Genomic DNA, 21,893 nt, shown 5'->3' with positions numbered 1-21,893 from the left:
AGAAAAGCTCCATTTAGAACAGTGATATACATAACACTGCCTACCCTGCTTGGATTACTTTTGAATACTTAGTAATTCTGTACAATATTTGAAATTATATATTTTTTATTATTTTTTTTTACTTAAGACAGGTTTAAGTTTACTACTTCTACCACCATTATCTTATCTGATTAATATACAATGATTAACTAGGTATATATGGATTGAAAATCTACCACACAGAGAAGTTTCTTACACTGTTTTGCTTTTGGACCCACTATACTTGTTTAGTGGGTTGTTTGAAACTTCGGTGATACCACGGAGATTACTTGCTTTTTAATAGTTTAAACCTAAAATCTAGATCTAAGTTGTACAAGTCAAAGAGGATAAGTAGCAGGGGTCTATATCACATAATCGAAATTCCAAAATATCAAACACCATAAGCTCAAACTTGGAATTCCAAAATGTGATAACATCGAACACTCAGAATAGCAAATTTTTTCCCAGGGAAAAAATCGCTGTTCCGCGAAACATACACACAACACAAGCACAACAAAATAAATGATCCACACACATACGCTTAAATCCCTACTTCTAACCCTACACTAAACCATACATACATTGCTATCCATCTACTAACCTATCCCGCACCCTAACCCTAAGGTTCGTAACTATCGCACACTTACCCTATGGAGCTATAAACAAACAAACTAAATAATACACATACACATACACTTAACAAAGCCCTACTTCTAAACCTACACTAAACCGCACATACATTCCAATCTATCCACTAAACTTAACCTGCACCCTAACCCTAAGGTTCGTAACTATCGCACACTTACCCTAAGAAACTATACAGAAACTAATTAATACACATACATGCACTTAACAGAACCCTACTTCTACCCTACACTACACCATGCACACATTCCTACCTATCCACTTACCTTAACCCGCACCCTCACCCTAAGATCCGTAACTATGGCACCACAGTGGAGGAAATAGTGAAGCCACGAAATGTCCCACCGAAATCTTGCCCTAGGTAAGAATTCGACGTTCCGTGGCTTCGCTATTTTCAGCCTTCAATGTAGTGGTGTCGATATTATAACATTCAACATTTTGCAACATCGATGTTGTAATATACACCCAGTAGCAGTACTATGCGATGTGATATACAATCTAATGTTATACAAACGGTAAGACACTTGGAGAATTTTATACACTCTTTAGGAAAAATAGATTCTCAGAGAGAGGTTTTACATTATAGTAATAGCAAAAATCACATAGTTTGTTTCATATTGAATCCAGGCATCAATGAGTGATCCGTATTTACAAGGTAGCTAACATTATAAAAATATTGAACAGGCAAGAGTTATGGATATACTTTCTTCTTAAAAGTATTTTGTTGGTATATCAGGTGGCCAGGGGTTTTAAGGTGGGTAGTTTGAGGTGGAAAAGGTCTGTAGGTAAGATTGTGGAAAGAGTGGTGAAGATTTGGAGATGTGACAGTGGTGAGTGAGTAGGTAGCTATCAGCTGGGAGTAGAGCAAGGTCAGTGCCACTTGCTAAGGACGTGTTTTTTAAGCTTGGTTTAAATAGAGCTAAGGATGTTAAGAAGGTAAGGTTCGCTGGCAGGTCATTTCAGATTTTACCTATGTAGTTTGCAAAGAGAGAATCTCCTGCTTGATTTTTTGGATATATAGGTTTTTATGCCTTTTTTTGTTGGTGGATTGGAGAGGTCTGCTACTAGCATAGGATTGAAGAAGCATTTCTAGGGCAAGTATTTTTTTAGGATTTGAGAAGATTTTATGGGCCATTGTGAGTTGTGTACGTTGTAGGAGTTCGGGGAGTACTAACTAGTTGAGTTGCTTGAGTGCTAGGCATAAACAAAACATATTGGAGGGACAGGAATGTATCTCAGAGATCACACCTTCTCTGCAACAGACTGCCTATTCATGTGAGAGGGAGCCTATTTGAATGCAATTTTGAACAATGGATGGGAAATAGCAAATTCCATCTAGGCTTGCCACTTGTGAATGCAGTTTGTAGATGCCCTATGGCATAGCCATATACCAAAGCTATTAAAGCCTGTGGGCATTGATAAGGGGAAGATTTGAGCATGAAGGACCAGACTTAAAAAGGCTCCAGGGCTGTTAGCCTAGTAACCTCCTATCATCCTACAAATATGATATTCCATAATTGCTAATGTTTATAGTAAATGTGGTAAACTAAAATAGAAAAACATTAAATTTAAAATACTAAAATGTACAATATCAAATTTTAAAAACCTTAATATCAAACAAATATCTAGGGGTATATAATTAAATTATAAAATTTATACAGTTTGAAATATATGCACTGAGAGTACATCTGAGTAAAAAGTACTTAAGTGAAAATATGAAATCAATGTTTACAGCTTAGCAGAATACAACTTTAACGCATTATTAATTGAAATATTCTCATTCAACCTGGTGGAAGGGTCAGCTGCAATCAGCTTGAATTACCCAAGCAATTCCTTGAACTCTGTTCTAGTCTCCCAGGTTCCTCCCCTGTTTTTCTTGATGATCCTATCAATTACAACAAACTTAAAATTTGCAGGACCTGTGGAAACTTATGTCGATTTACATAAAGCATTGTTTGTGTGCTTCTTTAAGACATCATATTTGTGCTCATAAATCCTTTTTCTCAAAGGACATTCTGCTTTTCTTATATAGAATGAATGGCACATCTGACAAAGGGTAACAATCTATTCCCCATGTGTCACAATGGGCTGCGCAATCCATGTTTAAAGGGATGCCCATTTGCTAAAACGGGAATACTATAATTCTCATATGTATGTTCACATGGATTACACCCCCCACCCACATTTTTTAATATCTAATGGGGAGTCTTGTCTGATCTTGTCAGCCTGCCTGTCACCATTAATCGCAAATCTGTTTTTTTTTAATTTTTACCCCTTTAATACACAAACAAATGTTCCTGTCCTAAGAATGAAGACAAATTATTGACTAGTTCAAATATAATTCAATTTCTCCTTATAATGTCCTTAACCAAGGCTGAATCTCTCCCAAACTGTAGAATCATAGTTTTTTTCAAATCAAGCTGAGCTTCGACTTTGTGGGTGTCTGATTGTAAGCTATTCATAAAACACCCCAATAAAGGTTTACATTTACTTGTTCTCCATTTTGTAACCTCATCAGCTAACACTGGCAAAATTGGATAACCTGTTTTTTAAACATAATAATTAGGATGTCCCTTTCATTACAAAAAGCTGAATTCTGAGAAACAATCCTGGATAATCTAACAAATTTCCTCTTAACCAAATTAAATGTATTTATCCATGTCATGTGGTCCTGGTTGGTGTTCTCACTTTCATTTTTTTATCAACAAGGCATGTTTTCTAAATATTGCCATTGTATAAGAAGACTTTAATGTTCTTCTGTCAGCTTCTGGTAGTTTAAGGCTCCAAAATATGTACTGCATATTATCTGTTTACATATGTGAGTGGTTGCAGAGTATATTGCTGCTTCTGCCTCCCCCCAAGATTTTCACAGAATGCTAAGTTGATTGTTTTATATCATTGGTGTGCTCTTCATAAAATCATTGTTTTCATATAAATCTTTGCTGATTGAAGTAACAAAGATATAAATAACATTTCCACTTCGGATAGGAAAGGCTGTGATGTATGCTTTTGAGCTGATTTATCGAGGTGCTCCTAACATGGAAATGTGTGAATTTTCTTTCTCTTCTGCTTTATTACTATATTGCATTATTGTGCTCCACTGACCAGTTTACTACATTATAAATGTTTTTAAAGTTTAATTTCCCCACTTAGCAGCACTGAGAAAGGAACATAACAGACGTCTTCCTTTGGGAAAGGTGCATTGTGTGAATGACAGGAAGTGTATGCCAGGGCAATTCGTGACATTATTGAGTGACAGAAATCTCCACAGATTTACTACAAAAAAAAATTTAGGAGAGGAATGGCAAAAATCTAAAAACAACAAGTATGTTCTTCAAAACTGTGGATAGTTGAGAGGAATGGTAACCAGCAGTATGATTGATAGTATTGCCAGAAGTCATATTTATCATTTGTCCACAATACTGTGGAATGTTCCTGATTTTGCACCTTGTTAATTGTTTAAAATGTTTTACAGATGGCATTATAAAGTATATTCTAACAGAAAATCTGGTTTATTAATTGTTAAGTGACCAAACGTATATGCTCAATTTACAGTGGGTATACTGATTTGGCTGTCCAATCAACATGTATGTTTTTGACTACAGATGAGTATTTGTACTTTATAATTCAAAGTATATTGTCATTACTCATACCTACAGGAGGCAGATTTCAGACATCCAGCAACATATATAGGTGAAAACTGTTTTGTTGATGAGTGTTTTCATTGATGTGTGAGGGAGTCAGTACAGCTGATCGAAAATCAGCTATTTGAAAAGTGCCATCTTTTTATGTTAGAGATCACTGTATGAGAAGGGAATCAGGGAATATGGCATGTCCCCACTCTTGGAGTTGGAATATATAAGTAGCAGAGTGTGGGGGGTACAGGTGTTCTAACCCCCTTCAGAAACATCTGTTGTATTTATTTTTCAGTCATTTGTGGATTGATTTCTTTTGCAATTCATGAGTTCAAATCAATGACTTCCAGAATGACAATTAGTGCTGTCAATCAAAATTTAAGCTTATATATATACATATATATATATATATATATATATATATATATATATATATATTAATATATAGATATAGTGTGTGTGTGTATCTCTCTCCTCTATATATATATATATATATATATATATATATATATATATATATATATATATATATATATCTATAATATGTGATAAATAGGGTCTACCTGACCTGGTCGACAGGCCATATGCTCGACACTCATTTGGTCGACAGTTCATTTGGTCGACAGGCATGTTATGTGGAGGGCTTCGCCCCCCACACCACCCTAACTATATATATCAACTCCAGGGTCGCACAACATTGGGGAGGGGGGCAAATCTGCCTGTCGACCAAATGAACTGTCGACCAAATGAGTGTCGATCATATGGCCTGTCGACCATGTCAAGTAGACCCGATAAATATTATAAATATACCTTACTTCTCTTCCTTCCTTCCTTACCTACTATTAATTAGTACTTTCCTTGTCAAGAATATGATAGGTGTGATATTCAATTCTGAGAATGCAAAATCTCTAAAAATTTTCTTTACTTACTCAAGAATATAATTTTTCCTTGTCTTGCTCAGCGAAGTAAAATTTCTGAGTGCGTAAAACCATGTGGAGCTGACATTATTTGCATAGACTGAATTCTATTTTCTTTCCTTTCCCTCTGTCTCCCTTCTTTTTTTCTGACCATTTAGAAATTATTTAAGAACTTTAAGTTGAAATAAAAAAAAAAGATTGTTGAAACAAAATGAAATTATGCTGGTGAAAAAATGCAGCAGGGATACATCAAGACTGCCGTCTTTCTATGTAGAAGTAGTAAACTGTTTATATAATACCCGTGCTAATCACAGGAAGTGGTAACAAAGGTTAATGAAAATATGCAACATGTCAGAAATGTAAGTAAAGAAGAAAAGAATGAAGATTGAAAACAACCCTTTCCTTTTGAAGCATAAACAAGGAGTAATGACATTCAGTGAAGCAGAGACCCAACCTGAGACAAGAATAACAAAGTTAGTCAAGCAAAACATTATAGATAACTAAGTATAACTAAAACAACTCAATGAAAAGGACAGGGAAAAGGACAGTGAAGTTAAAATGCATGCTGGGAAGAAAAAAATGACAATGCAATCAGGGCTGCTAAATAAAGCTACATCTGTTCACTCCTAAAAATCTAAGAAAAGGGTAGTGTGGAATATCCAGCTAGAAGATTACCTCTGGATAAGAAGTGGGATGCTCACACTTTCTAAGAAGAATGGGTCCTTAAAGAAAATTAAGAGAATAAAGATAAAAAAGATTACAGCACATTCTGTGATTCTGTTCAGATGTCCAAAAGAAATGCTAATATTACAAGCTAACCTTTTGGCAATTCATAAGATCAAGGCAGAGTCCTCAAAAGTAGAAGAGTGCAGGTGAGATTCTCCTTCGTAAGAATGGCAACATAACAGGGGCCGAAAACTATTGATTCTCAAGTCTGACTGAAGCTGTATGAGAACATATGGAAATTGCTGCTGAAGAATTTCTGAAAACAAATGGAATACAATCAGACAACATGGATTCATATTGAATTCAGAATCAGAATCATCATTTCAGACAATTTCATAAAGGTTTTGACTGTGCAGGCAGACTTCAATTAGATGAGAAACTATGGATGTGGTCCAATTAGAAATTTAATTATGCATTTGTCATTTTACTGGTCTGTAGGTCAGTGTGCAATTCACAAAGCCTTTTGAAGGCCCTTAAATCATAATAATAGTTCACTCAAATGAAAGGACAGTGATAAATGATGTACATAATGGGACATTTTTATTAATGTTCATGAATTAAATTTCAGCAGTTCTAGAAGCACTAAGTTGCAGTTTTTACCAATGCTTAAGGTTATGCAGCAGGGTTAATACACAAGAAGATATATGATAAGAGATTTGCCAAGACTGCAGCAATAGCCTAAAACATGGCTGGTTAAATTCTGTGCAAAATAAAGCAACCCAGTAGTAAATGTTTGGTGCTAAAACCTCAGAAAAGTATAGACAGCTGGTAAAGAAACAAGATCAACAGTGAATGTGAAAAAAGGCCCAGAGAACAATAATAAAACAAATAATATGAGCAAACAGAATTACAAACTGGTGAAATTTTTGGGATGGCTCGAAAAGGCATTAGCAGTAGGAAAAAGTTATTACCTTCATACAGTCAGAAGATAACATCCTATCTGGACTATTGGGTATACTCCTGAAGGTCTGATTTTTATAAAGGGCAACAGAATGAGAAACTTCAGAGTAGGATAAAGAAAACTTTAAACACACCAACCAGAAACCATATTAAGAGAAATATTAGAAGATTTTAACATGTATTAGCCTGTAACCCTGTGCCACAAGAAGTGCCTCAGAATGCTGAGGGTATATATAATAAAAACGTTCAAACAACTCCTTGTAACTCTTAATATTGCTACTGTATTTAAGAAAGGAGGCAGGACAGTGTAGTATACACGTTTTAATATGCAAGCTATATTGCACAATAGAGATATAAAGGGTAAGATATGGACAGTCATCCAGATGTTCAACAAACAACAGAAATATATGATTGTGTTATGAGCATCTTGAGGTCTTTACCTGTTTCTAGAAAGATCTGCACCAGCTCTTTACTGAAGGAGTTGCTTGGGGAAATGTTTAATTTTGGTACATATGCATACCTGGACATTTTATTGAAGGGGTCGCATGGCCAAATGTTTCAGTATTAGCATAGCTATATCTATACACTCACTCTATATGCTATCCTATTTTTTTGTGTGTTTATGAGAGGTAGTACACATTACTTGGCAAAGATCATATTTTGAAATTATGTTTATTTGGACTGCCATCAAAAACACAACAACGTTTGGCATTGTTGCTCTTCCCTCAGCAGTCTGAACAGTACTAAGTGAATAAATTAAAGATGTTGCTCTCCTATCTCTGTGAAATAATGTCTAAGAATGTTCTGCTTAAAAAACAGTACAGCTGATGCAGGGATCAAAACCTGTTCCCGGATCATTTGAATGAAGAAGTTCATAATAATTCTTCACACTCATTTTGTAGCATGAATGTGTTGATGTTAGAAACTCAAATAAGGTCAGTATTGACTGTGATGTCCAGTTAATATCCCCCCGAACTGCCACATGATGTCCCCTACTACCCTAGGGGTCAGTAACTAAGGAACTTCAATCCTCACTACTGACTCCAGTGTGAGACCATCACTAAACAATTTCCCCTACGAGCACAACAGGAACATGTGCTCTATAACCTGGGACTGGACTGTATACTTGTGTCCACCACTAATGTAACTCATTATATATGTCATAGTAATGTGTTCTGGTTTAGACCTCTGATACACTCACACTTAAATAAATTAAGTCTCACACATCCAGACACTTCTGGGAAAGCCTGACACAAATTTACAAATGTGTCTCTTCCCCAAAATAATAATCAGAGGATCTACATCCCTTTTAAAGGGGTGTTTAATTATTAAAATTAGATATTAAAACAAATAGTAGCATATGACCTAAAGCAGTCAGGCTCTTGGAGTGGCCCAGGAATTACCAAGGCAGGTATATGCACTCTCAAGTCACTAACGAATACACTAATTGACCAGCCAGAATGTAAGATAATAAAAAATATTTAATAATGAGCAAAATGATTAAAAATGTAAACAGTAATTATAATAAACAAGCAGAATTCAAACACCAGGAAAATGAAATTAATACAGAAGGATAGAAATCCAACATTTAGAAAAGCTCTGAATAATTAACTATAATTTCCTATCTAACTGAAGAACACTGTCCCTAATCTAAATTAAATATTACAACAGAGCAAAGGCAGGTTTACAGTTCTTGGTGAGTCCTTTGGGTATCTACTGTTCAGTACAACTGTGAACACAACTCAACTGAACTATGAACTAACTCAGTTGAACTCCAACTGTCTTTAGCAGGCTCTTTTATAAACTAGGGTAGCTGTCTCAACTGTTCCAGTTCTTATTTTCATTTCATTCTATGAAAATCAACAAACAGTCATTTAAAGTTCCATCTTATCTTTCAGTCTCTGACAGTAAACACAGAGTATCTGAACACATTCTGATGACATCATCTGTAGATCAGCTAACTCTGAGACAGTTTCCATTTAGAATCTCCTACAAAAACATGTGCAGTTAGACATGTAACAGAACATTGTTCTACTTTTTCAAACATCCTGTACTGAGTATTAATCAACATGTAAGAACTTATTTACAATATCATAGCTAGTCAAGCTGGCATATAACACACAGGTTAATCTGAAATTTTGTACAAAGCTTCGGCCAGAAATGGTAGGCACAGATGAGAATGCCTAATTTCTTCACCTTGACTAAAAGTGACAGACAGACATATAAGTAAATATAAAATGTGTGTGGTGTGTGAACAATGAAAGCATTTCTGCTGGTCCCTGTGCCCTTCTCCATTACCATGGCATTAGCTAAAATCCTGATATTGTGAGACATACATGATGCTACTATTGTGGCAATGAAATGTGAGATATTTGAATAATGTCATGTATCTTCAGCTTGTTATTCCCCAAAAGCTGTTTGAATACTATTGCTAAATATTACCTTCTGCATTTGTGTGCCACTGGCAATATGAAAGTCACTTTCACTGCTTAAGGAAAAAGGTGAAAAATTTTAGTTTAGGCTGCCTTAGGTAGTATAAATCAATCCAGTGGGAATTCATGTCTGTTAGCACTCAAAGAAAGAAAATACACCTGAATGGCAGCTTTCTAAGTGACAAAAGGTATAAGTGCAGTGAGTTTACAGATAATGGACATCTGATGCATGGTTTGAATCCACTTAAATGATACTTTTACAGAGAGTTGCCTGAATACATATTTAATCACATTTTGTGATACGGCTGTGTCGTTGCTTAAAAATCATCTGTTGTCATGTTGCTAACAACATGTGATCATCAAATTGTCCACTTTTACATTATTTGTCATTAATTAGAAATCTGATAATGTGTTCCACAAAGTACATCTCTGATGGTGCAAGGAGATGTGAGAAGGAAGAATTTTTCACTTATAAATGTACTTCTTGTCATCACTACATATATTCATGCACTGCATTTAATTTACTTTCTGAATTTTTCTCCCTCATATATTCATCTTCTAATCATCTTTTCCAGTTGTTCTCCAATTGGCAGCATGCACTAAATAAGGAAAAATGTGAAAATTTTAGTTTAGGTTGCCTTAACTAGCCCAAATATACCTGGTGTTGTGTGGCCCCTTGGAACAGGGGGAGTCAGTTACTTCAATAAATGCACCTGAAAGTTGTCAAATTCTGTGGTGCAAGGTGTAACTGAATTGATAAAAAAGAAATAAGGCACATGAAGCATTGATCAAATCCTGTTTAGAGATCACTTTGCAATTATTCACAATATATACTTTTTTTTCATTTTAAGATACACTTGACCTCCACCTGGCAACATGTAAACAGGGTTCATTATAGGTTCATAGGTTCATACTAGGCTATCTGCCCTAGGGTATTTATAAGCCTAGCCAGAGTGTGTTTGGCTTTTGCCACCCAATTTAAATGAGTTTTATTATCTAATGAAAAAACTGAAACATTTAGTTTAGGCTGCCTTAGGTAGCTCAAACATTCCTGCAACAATACACTTTTGTCAGCACTTTGGACAGAATTGAGTAGATTAATTCCACCTGTTATGGAGCTATCTCTGTGGCACAATTAGGAAGTGAAGTCATTTTAGTTAATCAATACAGCTGATTAAGGATTCAAATCCACCTACAAGATACTTTTGAAAAAGGGTGTAAGAAGCCCATTTCTCACAACTTTTTGAATACTACTGTAGCACTTAAGAAAACTAATAATGTTCAACATGTTTTATGAAAGCAATGTATCATTAAGCCTTGCATAATGAATCTGTACTATTTATCATATATTGTTAATGTTTCATATATAACCATAAGCTAATGTGCATCCAGTTTCGTAGACATGACGATGATTATCTTTCACATAAAATTCACTTACATATGTATGATGCATGATGGGTGCAATACTTGTTATAATCATTGTCACTTATCAAGTATCCCAACTATATATTTAGGACACTTATGTCTAATGAAGTAAGCATGTAACATAAAATCAGCCTGCATTAATCAGCACATTCAACTGCATCCATCTCAACCATATGTACTTGCAGAAATTATGAATTTTACATAGGAATACATTCCAAGGTAATTACAACCATGCATATATAGTCCTTTCTGAAGTGTATCTCCATTCATTCAGAAATTACTATATGTCATATTTCCATACTGGAATGATAGTTCTCCTGTGGTAATGTCTGGTAGTAAATTAAGTTCCAATTTTTGCTTCCTTTATCGCATGGGTTCGGTTCCCGATTGTTGCAATAATATGTTAACATTGTGTAAGCCCCAACATGACAATATGTCAGAATTCAGCATTTTTCACCTTCTAAGCTGCAACACTTAAAAGCCATGCCATTGAGCATTCCGTTGTTGAACACTGGAGCCTGTAATAATTGGTGGAGCATCACACATGGCACACCCTCAATGCCACTTTTCACACCTTTACTGCTGTGTGATGTAAGTAGGGCCAATGTGTCTGCGAAAGAGTCTACCTGCTTTCAATTGCAAGGTTGTGTGTCTTTCTGTAACACCAGTAAAATGTATGATCTGAATTAGGTGCCAGTTCAGACATATTTTTGTTAGCTTGACTTTTGCAGACCTGGCTATCAAGGGAGACAATGGTGCTAAATTTAGAGCAAACAGGCAGGGTATTCAGGAGTGTAGGATATTTTATAGCACTCCTCATGAAGCAGTACAGCTGTAGACTGGAGCAGGGGGATTACACCGGGTCTCAGTATAAAGCTGAGGCTTGGAGGAGCTTAGTCAAGGCTGTCTCCAATCTGCAGGCATTCCATGCAATGGGAACAATGCTGCCACCACTACGGTGACCTTAAAGGCAGAAGCAGGACCTCCTAAGCCAATAGGAGGCTGAATTTAGGACTAAGAACACTCCTCCCTAGTTGTGTAAGGATACTAATCCATAACATATCCATACTATGGCAGTAATTGCCTAGCCAGCCAACTCAGTTTCTTATTATAGTTTCATATATATTTCTTTTTTTTTGTGCTATACAGCTGCAGGCAAGATAGCTGCAAACCATGAGGTACACCAGAAGAGAATGACTCATCTCAGAGAGGCATGGGGTAAATATGATTCATGTAAAAATTAAATCCATAAAGTTATTTTCTTTGACTGAAGCACTAGCATCTAAATCAGGTATATATCATCATTCATATCAAGCATGCATGCCTTCCCAATAACTCTGTTTGAATTATGCAATTAGAACACCAGCTTTACTGTGTGTGACCAGAAACAACAATTACTTTTTTAATGGATTACTATTTGTAAGATGGTATGAGCAGTCTGTCAGGAAGAATATTTAAAATTATTAAATTAGAATACATGATTTCAGTCCATCATAGGAAAATAAAGGCTGCTATTTGTTATTTCATTGCAATAAGATTTGTTTATTTAATGACACATAAATACCTTTCCATCATAAATGGATACTGCAAAAGACTGCAATAGTAAATTATTATAATTGTGTATATATTGCCAAATCAAGTTTATTTAAGATTTACAGTACTATGACATGTCATGTATCTAATTATCTCTTTTTTGTCTCAACTACCCTTTCTATTTTTTGGGGGGGTTATAATTTATTAACAATTTGCTGATCACATAACTTGCTGCTGAAAATTAGTGAATAACAGCACAGAGAGGTACACCAACCAATGGAGCTCAGCCTGCCATACCTCCACAGATGGTATCACAGATACCCAGTGCACAACCTGTCAGTGTTGCCGCCACAACTCCTGCCCTGCCTGCTCCCAGTATATCAGATAGCTCTTCCCTGGCTGCTGGTGGACTACTTCCTTCCAGAAGCAGTAGTAGTGGAGGTGGTGATTTTGTCACCCAACAGGAGCTAGTAGAGTTGGTGGAGAATATAATGGAGCGGGGCCTTGGTGCACATAATCAGCAAGGTTGAAAAGGGCCTGAATTGTATTGCAAAGGTAATACACATCCAGCACTGACCCTGAGAGCTGCTGCAGGAAACAGTGATGACAGTTTTGAGAGTATGGACTAGATTCTCACTGTTCTCAAGCTGGACATGGGTGGATCTTCTATGACCCCTAGCTATTCCAATCAGGGTGTTACCAGCCTTATGTCTCCATCACCATCCCTGTCTGTTTTGCATGCCCTGTATGTCTGCAGATGCTTCTTAACCTACCCTACCTACTTGATCCTCTTATTCTAGGCACCATTCCTAACATTCCTCTCTCCCAAAACAAAAAATAAAAATGGTTCCTGACACACACACACACGCACACACACACACGCGCGCTCAAAACTATGGGAATACATAGCTCCCCACTTTGTCTGTGCCTCATCTTGACATGATTCATGTGGTCCAATTATCCATACATCATTATTGGTTGCCGCCACCGATAATCGGTTTGGTGACTGCAAAGTAAAGAAATCGTGTGTACAACTAAACATTTATGTTGTGAAGAAGTGGATAGCTAGGTGCTCTCCCATGAAATTCCTGCAAATTCTTCTATTCTTTCTCTGATTCCTACCATCTGCTTGCCAACACCATTTTCACCACTGTCCTATCTACCCCATTTTCACGTTTAATCTGGTCAAAAATACATTAACACACAACATACATGGGGCAGAAATGGCCGAGAGAATGTTCACTTTATGTCCTGTGATTTGCAGAGAGTTTGTCATAGCACAGTAATGCTGAGTGACAGTGAATTCTGGTTAACTTCTTATTGCAAAAAATGAAGATTTCCATTTAATCCACATTGGTTTGGTTACTTTCACACAAATGTTCTTAAATACACTGCACTTTTGGAATACAGAGTAATGGCAGACTAAAGGCAGTACTGTGGAACAGTTAATTTAATAGTTCATAAATTGATGGATGGATTAATGTAGGAGTTCCTGTGTGACATGTTGAGAGAATTATCTTTGTTTGTAGGTTGGTATTTTTGCATAGTGTCATGGGTTCAATTACAGCTATATACGAAAACAAAATTGCCACTTATTCTAAAGACAACCACAAAGCATTCTATAGCTATGTCAAGAATCTCAATGACAATACTCAGATCTGCTCTGATTTATAGCACAATGGCACCAAATATGCAGAACCAACTGATATTGCCAACATCCTGGCAGATAGGTTCAGTGCTAACTTTACCCCTCTCTCACCCTTTAAAGGGCCCATCTCTATACCGGAAGAATTTAAAGCTCCTGTAATCACGGCTGCACAGGTAAAAAACACACTCTCCAAAGCCAAGAACACAGCATCCATGGGACATGACAACATCCCAGGCTGCGTTCTACATGAACTACAGAACGAACTGGCACCCTACCTAAGTGCCATGTTCAGTCATAGCCTCACCTCAGGCTTTGTTCCACTGAATGGTGCACAGAAATGGTTATCCCAGTCCACAAAGGGGGAGCCACCACAGACCCTGGGAACTACTGCCCTATTAGCCTGATGAGCCTGGTCTGCAAGGCTATGGAACGTATCATCATGGAACTTATAAACAATGACATTGGTAATCTCCAAACACTGGACCCTACCCAGTTCGAGTTTGTAAGAGACAGAACATGTCTCCTAAACCTGATAGACTTCTTTGAAGCAGTCATCAAAGCTGTAGATGAGGGTAAGGTGGTTCACACAGCCTATCAAGATCTTGCCAAGGCTTTCGACACCATCCCCTACTTTGGTATTATAGATAAACTCACTAAACTAGATACAAATCCCTATTTCACAAGATGGGTTGCCAACTGGCTCACTAACATAACCCACACTGTTAAAGTAGCAGACTCTAAATCCAACTTCAGACCAGTGACAAGTGGAGTACCGCAGGGTTCAGTCCTGGGTCCTCTCCTGTTTGGTATCTACTTCTCTGAAGTACAGGCTAACACAGAAGGTCTTTGGCTAACAAGGTTTGCAGATGACTGCAAACTAGCAGTCATAATCAAAACTCCTAATGATGTGGACATCCTACAAAAGGGCTTCACTGAGACATATGCCTGGTGTCAAAGCCATGGCCTCAAGCTCAATGCCAAAAAGTTAATTGTCATCCCTTTTGGTAAAAACTCTGTACCCATGAACTACCACATAGGTGGTAGTCTACTTAACACCGAAAGAGTGATAAGAGACCTTGGGACAAAGGTGGACAGTAGTCTCGCCTTTGATAATCACATCACCACATTAGTCAGGAAATCCTTCTGCGTGGCACACCTCATCACAAAAGGTTTTTCATCCAGGAAAAAAGAGGTCATTGTTCCCCTCTACTCATCACTCATTAGACCCATTATCGAGTACAATGCCCCTTTTGGCATGTACCTCACAAGAGATCTACAACAACTTGAAAGGCCGCAGAAATACCTCACAAAGAGGATTATTGGCCTCAAACAGATGCCCTATGCAGACCATCTCAAAAACACTCCATCTTTACTCCATCACATATTGCCTACTCAGAGGTGATCTCTGCCTAACATACAAAGCTATGTCAAACCCAGAGCTGTTGGACATGCTCCACTTAAAGAAATCCCAGTCCCTCTGAGCTACACACTCTAGGGACCTAAACCTTGTCAGCACAAAAAACAGAACATGCTGGAGGGATAGATTCCTGTAACAGAGACTTCCCATACTCTGGAGCAAACTACCTATCTATATTAAACAAAGCTCCTCATTAGCACTCTTCAAGAAACATCTTGATGATTGGATGGGAGATAGGGAATTCACCTCGGGGATCACTTCTGTGGCTCTGCTCACAGGAAAATAATTTTCTTGGGTGGCGAAAGCCAGGGTACCATTTGGCTAGGCTTATATAGGCCCTAGGGCCAATAGCCTAGTACCTACCTATGAACCTATGAACCTATGTCAGTTATGTCAGTTTATTACTCATGACATTTCATATTACTATCATATACTTAACTACAAACTTCTGTATCTCTCCATATAAAACATTTCTTTAACAAAGCATTGCTATAGTGCAACAACACCATTTTCAATAACATTGCAGCCCCAATAGGGAGACATATTAAGCCAACCTTATCCTGGTTAGGTATTTGAGTTTATTTTACTCTTCCATACCTTATTTGTACTATAGCCAGCAGTTTATGGTGCAGAGCATGACAGAATAATAATGATTTAGTAAGTAAGAGTAAAACACGATACAGATGTTCCTACATGTCCCACAATGCATATTGCTGATATTCTTCTCTGCTCACCCCTTCGGCTTCAATAGTGCTATTTTAGTAATACAAAATAGAAATTCTCCTGTGGCAGTTGTGACTAATACAGTGTTCTCTAGAATGTGTAACTAGATATGTAGGAGATTCAATCCCCACTATAGGAGATGTGTGTGTGTGTGTGTGTGTGTGTGTGTGTGTGTGTGTGTGTGTGTGTGTGTGTGTGTGTGTGTGTGTGTGTGTGTGTGTGTGTGTATGTGTGTGTGTGTTTGGTAATGTGTGCTGTATCCTTTTCTCCTGAGAATACTACATTTAACTATTCTCCTAGTACCTTTATCCCAATTTTTACAGAAACATCCTGTATGATACACACTAATGAGATCATCCTGACAAAAGTGCACTCTCTCCACTTGAGTCCAACTTTTCCTGAGGTACTTGTGACTAGCACAGTTCTCTCCATATTGTGTAACCAAGCTGTGTAGGAGGTTCAGTCCACAACATGGAAAACTTGTGTGTGTGTGAGAATTTGTGTTGTATGCACTTCTCCTAAGGCAAATAAAACATTTAAATGGGCACGCAGCTCTCTTATCCCAATTTTTATAGAAACATCCTGTATGAAAAACTCTGATGAGATAATCCTAACATAAGTACACTCTCTCCCATTAGGAGTCAAATCTCTCCTGTGCAACATGTGACTAGTACTTTGTTCTCAAGATTGTCTAACTGGATAAATAGTAAGTTCAATAATCAACATGAAAGACTTGTGTGTACATGAGGGTGTTTATAGTTAGGTCAGCATGTGCTTAATGAACCTCTACGGTAGATAAATGTTTTAAGATGATAGATGACTACACCATCTTCTAAGCCCACCTTTCACATCCACAACTTCTTTGCAACACAAGGGTATAGCTATGCAATACTGTTTGCACTGTGATGATTACAATTTTCTATGCATTACATAAAGAAAACATTGCTCTTTCTGGCAATACTCTCTCCATAAATTTGTAAATTAATGCTTTAAATAACAGTGTCATGAGTTGAAAAATATCCCCTATATGTTAAAGAGTAAGTCATGCAAACATTTTGTAAGGGAAGTGGGAGGAGAGCATTTCCATTTTTTAAATGGCAGATATTTTATGTGCCATCAACAAGATTATATAATTACAGCATTATATTGTCTGCATACACTCCTGGTTCAACGCACTGATGAGATCATTGTTTTGCAAGTGAAGTGAACTTATTTAAACGTCAGACTTATCCTATAATGTTTTCATGTCTTAGACTATTCTCTAGAATGTGTAATTAGATAGGTAGGATGTTTGAATACAGCAGTGTTTAACAAGTGTGACTGCCAATGGAGTCATGATTGTTTTAAACACATTTATAGTAACAAATTTTGCAACGCCTGATTGGCTGTAAAATTAATGTTACCAGTTGCATCTCCTTGTCAATGTAGTCCTGATGTCACTCCATCCCTGATGCTGTATATAGCAATTGTAGTCATCATTCATTTGTGGCACTGGCTGCTGATAATGAGCTGTAGAGATCATGTAAGTGTAGGTAGGTGCTTCAATTCCATTAGTGCATCAATAGTGTGACAGTTATTACTATCATAAATCACCTCACAACCATTATTGTGTATACTTGTAATTATTAGATTGAATGACAGTGGCACTCTGTGACACTAGCAAATCCAAGCATCACCAGGGAAAATAACATTTTGTCCACACAATGACTGTATGCTGCTAACATACCAGCAATATGCCACATTTGGAGTGCAAATTCTCCTGTGTTGTGAGACCTTGAGATTGTGCTTTGTACATTGTATAACTGCATATGCAGGATGTTGGAGTCCAGCTGTGAGTGTGTCTTTATCCATCATACTGTGTATACTACTCTGCAAAGACATATATGATGTGTAGCTGTCTTGTGTTAGTGTGCACTTTGAACACTTTTTACCATAAACATCCAGCTAATAAATAGTGGTGATGTCATCCATTTAACTGTGTACAGTCTCAAGTGTACCTCAATACGGTCATGTGGTGCTTGTGATACAGGTAATGAAGTTTAGGTTGTGATCTTGGATAGTAAATTGAAATGCATCCCCCACTGCTCATACTATGTTGTGTCAGTGTTATGGTGACTGTACATCACCAGCAGTATTGTCAAACATATTTCCTTGTACACATGTAGATGATGATCTCTCTTATGAAATGCTAGGATAATTTTTCATATAGCAAGACTTTTTTTTTCAAAGTAATGAAAACATTTGATTTCATGTTCCTTATATAACATATGTAGGCAGTGGTATCCTCAAGCAGGAGGGATTAAGACAACATGTTGTCTGCTGTTGATGTACTACAGCAATTACAGGCACACATATCCCATGCAGCAATAACATGATGTAATGCTTTCATATAATCACGTATGGCACAGTTGTACTGACATTTCTACCATGGTGCATTCATTTTGTAAAATATCATGTATTTTCTGCTATCAAATGCTCATGTGTTCAACAACCACATTCAGTGACTTTTACCATTGTTGTGCCTTATACTGCAATGCATGAATGGCATCTACCACAGTTATAATGTGCCATTTTACAGTGTGAGAGGCCTCCACTATCCCTTTTATCTCAGAGATTGTTTACAACACATACATCTGATGCAATAAGTTACATAGGGAGTTTGTCGTACTAGGTGTAAAACTAACATTGTGGTGCTTGTGGTTTACCTGGAAGTCATTAGTCAGTAGAGTTACATGGCTTGTTGTTCCAGTCCTGAAAGGGGCAAAATTATATGAACATACTGACTTGACATAAACACAACTGTATCTAGTTATTTGTATCCATTTCTATGTTGGACAATGATATATGATCACATGTTGTGATTGCACAGCAGTGAAATGTTTATTCGGGACATGTCATACTGTGAGCGTTCCTGTGGCATGTGCATTGAGTGCTGGCTTGTATAGCATACCTACACAGACAGACTGGTGTTCAGTTCTGGGAAGGTGTATGTCCTTCATGATTGAACAGTTTTCTCAGTGTTGTGTGGACAGCAGCATGTGTAGCTCTTTTCTAGCCTTGTGAATAAATCCAAGTGTTCATATTATATTCATATTCCTATGTTAACACACACATTACATTCATTTATTTATGACAGCCTCCATTGTTATTCAATGTGGCACATGCAGCCCATGGATCTGGAGACAGCCTTGGATAATAGGCAGGGGATGAATCTATTTACATCTGTCTGTCAGAAAAATGTGTAAATCAACAGTGGCTTACATATACACACACACACACACTCACAGAGCCACCTTCTCCCGGCAATTCTTATCAGGTAGGTCATTACAAAGCCTTATAAGGTATAAAAGTGCTGTTAGCACTTCAAGGGTATTCTTCTTATATGAACGATATGTGCATTTCTTTGCTAGTCATGATTGTTATGCATATCTCTGATATCTGTTCTGGCATGTGTTCAAAAATGTATGATGCAAATGTTTCTTATGTCATTCCTTACTCATATCCATTACTTATTCACAAGATAATTATGCTCTGTATTGCATGTCTTCTTCTGGACATGTGTTTAATACTGCAATTATTTTTGTCATATTATACAGCTTAATGACAAGATGAGTGATTCCATAAATGTTTCTTACTGTATGGCATGCTGCCAGGTCATCAGAAACTGTGATTGGTCTTCTGTTATAACACTTTCTATTGTGTTGCTGCTGTTGAACTAATGTTATGTTACTGTTTCCAGTAACTGTATGGGAGCAAGCTCAGTATTACTATGTTAGACATGTCTACAAATCAGCAATGGCAAAACTGGACTCCTGACATGTCATCCACTATGTCTTGTCATTTGTCATTTATGTAAGTTGTTTTGTTATTAAATTGGCATGCAGCATTTACACAACCATACAACACGTGCTTGTCTATTACATGTTCATAGGTGATGAACACCTTTCCTACTGCTACCACTATCGTTTCTTTACAAAAACATGTCCATTTCTGATTTACCTGACATAACAGCTCTAGGTCCTTCTGTATACATGGTGAGATGGATAATAAAGTAGTGCTGTCAGCTTGCATAAAGTCTCTGTCTAAACATGGTACATGCAATAACTGCATTCATCTCCTAAATTATCTTTAGCCCTTGCTAACTGTTATCTCAAGTCAGCATTCAGTCAGTGGCCCTTTTTCAGCAGAGACCCAGGGAGAAAATCTCCATTACAAAAACACATTACAAACAATACAAGAAACCGATAGATAACTTTGGTAAATATAGATAGTAAATAGTTTATACACAAACAATAAAAATTGAGAGATTAATATAAAGTGGGGAAAAAAAAGAAAGCTAACAAATAAACTAGCATGAATGTTGTTGGTGCATATGCTCCACGAGTTGGGTGTGCGATGGATGAGAAAGAAAAATTTTGGAGTGAGTTGGATGAAGTGGTGGTGAGTGTACCCAAGCGTGAGAGACTGGTGATTGGAGTGGATTTCAATGGGCATTTTGGTGAAGGGAACAGAGGGGATGAGGAAGTGATGGGCAGGTATGGTGTTAAGGAGAGGAATGCAGAAGGTCATAACCACCTACACCTTCAATCTTACTCACATTACTACTCTATCTCCTCCTTGCTTTTTCAGACTAACCCTTTGCACCTATTCCACCCTAAGATCTTCTCCTCCACAATTAAGACACTGACACCTAAACTAATCTTAGATCTACCTAAACTGATACCTTGCAAATCCAAATGGCTAAAGGATATTTCCTTTAACAACCTAGACCTAGCTGGAGATATCCATCCTAACCCTGGTCCTAGTCCCTTTACTAGCAACACCTACACTTTATCACCTTCCTCCCCCTACAACACCCTAAAAATCTTCACTATCAATGCCCAGAATCTTAACAACAAAGTTCACCAATTTCAAGCCTGGCTAAGCTATAACCAACCAGACATCTTAGCCATCTCTGAATCTTGGCTCAAACCCCATATCTCTGACTCTGAGATCCTGCCCCCAGGATTTCATACTCTCATAAATGACCGGCTAAATAAAAAAGGCGGCGGCTCAGCCTTAGTCTACTCCAGCCTTCTTACCTTAATTCCCCTCCAAATTCCAATTCCTTAATTCAAGAACACTGAACTGACTGCTGGACTACTAAAAATGAATAAACACAAGAATGTCTGCATCATAGCCCTATATATCTCACCCGGTAACAATATGTCTACCCTCAAAAATATTCTCCTATGGGCTTCTACTGAAATTAACTATGAAACCTACATTCTAGGAGATGTAAATATTGACTGGAGTAAAGTCAATAGCCCCTCTCCCTCCCTATCCATCAACCTCTATAAATTCATTCAAATACTCCTCTCCATCACCCAACCTAACAAAATAAACCCCCCCTGGATCCACTATAGACTGGATCCTAGTTTCTGATCTAAATAAAATAGCCAACTCTGGCACAATTCCTGACACCATTAGCGACCACCTCCCAGCTTTCATTCATCACTCAACTAGCTCTTCCCCTCACCAGCATCAATACATTCACACTCGCAACCACAGTAGCCTCAACCACACAACTTTCTCAAACATTCTCAAACAAATGAACTGGCAAATTCTTAACACCCTTCCTCTTGACAATGTTATAGACTACTTCAACTCTGTCTTCTTAGACACTGTAAACTCCCTAGCCCCTCAGAGATACAAAAGGATAAAAACTAATACAGTTCCTTGGCTATATAAAGATACAAAACAAATTATGCACCAAAGGGACAAACTATGGAAACTTTACCAAAACAATAAACTGCCCAATACTTTGCTCCAATACAAAAAGCTCCGTAACCTTGCAAAACAACTAATTACCAAGGACAAAAAAACCTACTATAT

The sequence above is a fragment of the Protopterus annectens genome, chromosome 1.part2, assembly GCF_019279795.1.
Source record: "Protopterus annectens isolate FY-2018-M chromosome 1.part2, PAN1.0, whole genome shotgun sequence".
NCBI classification, from domain to species: Eukaryota; Metazoa; Chordata; order Ceratodontiformes; family Protopteridae; genus Protopterus; species Protopterus annectens.
This window is presented reverse-complemented; position numbering follows the sequence as displayed.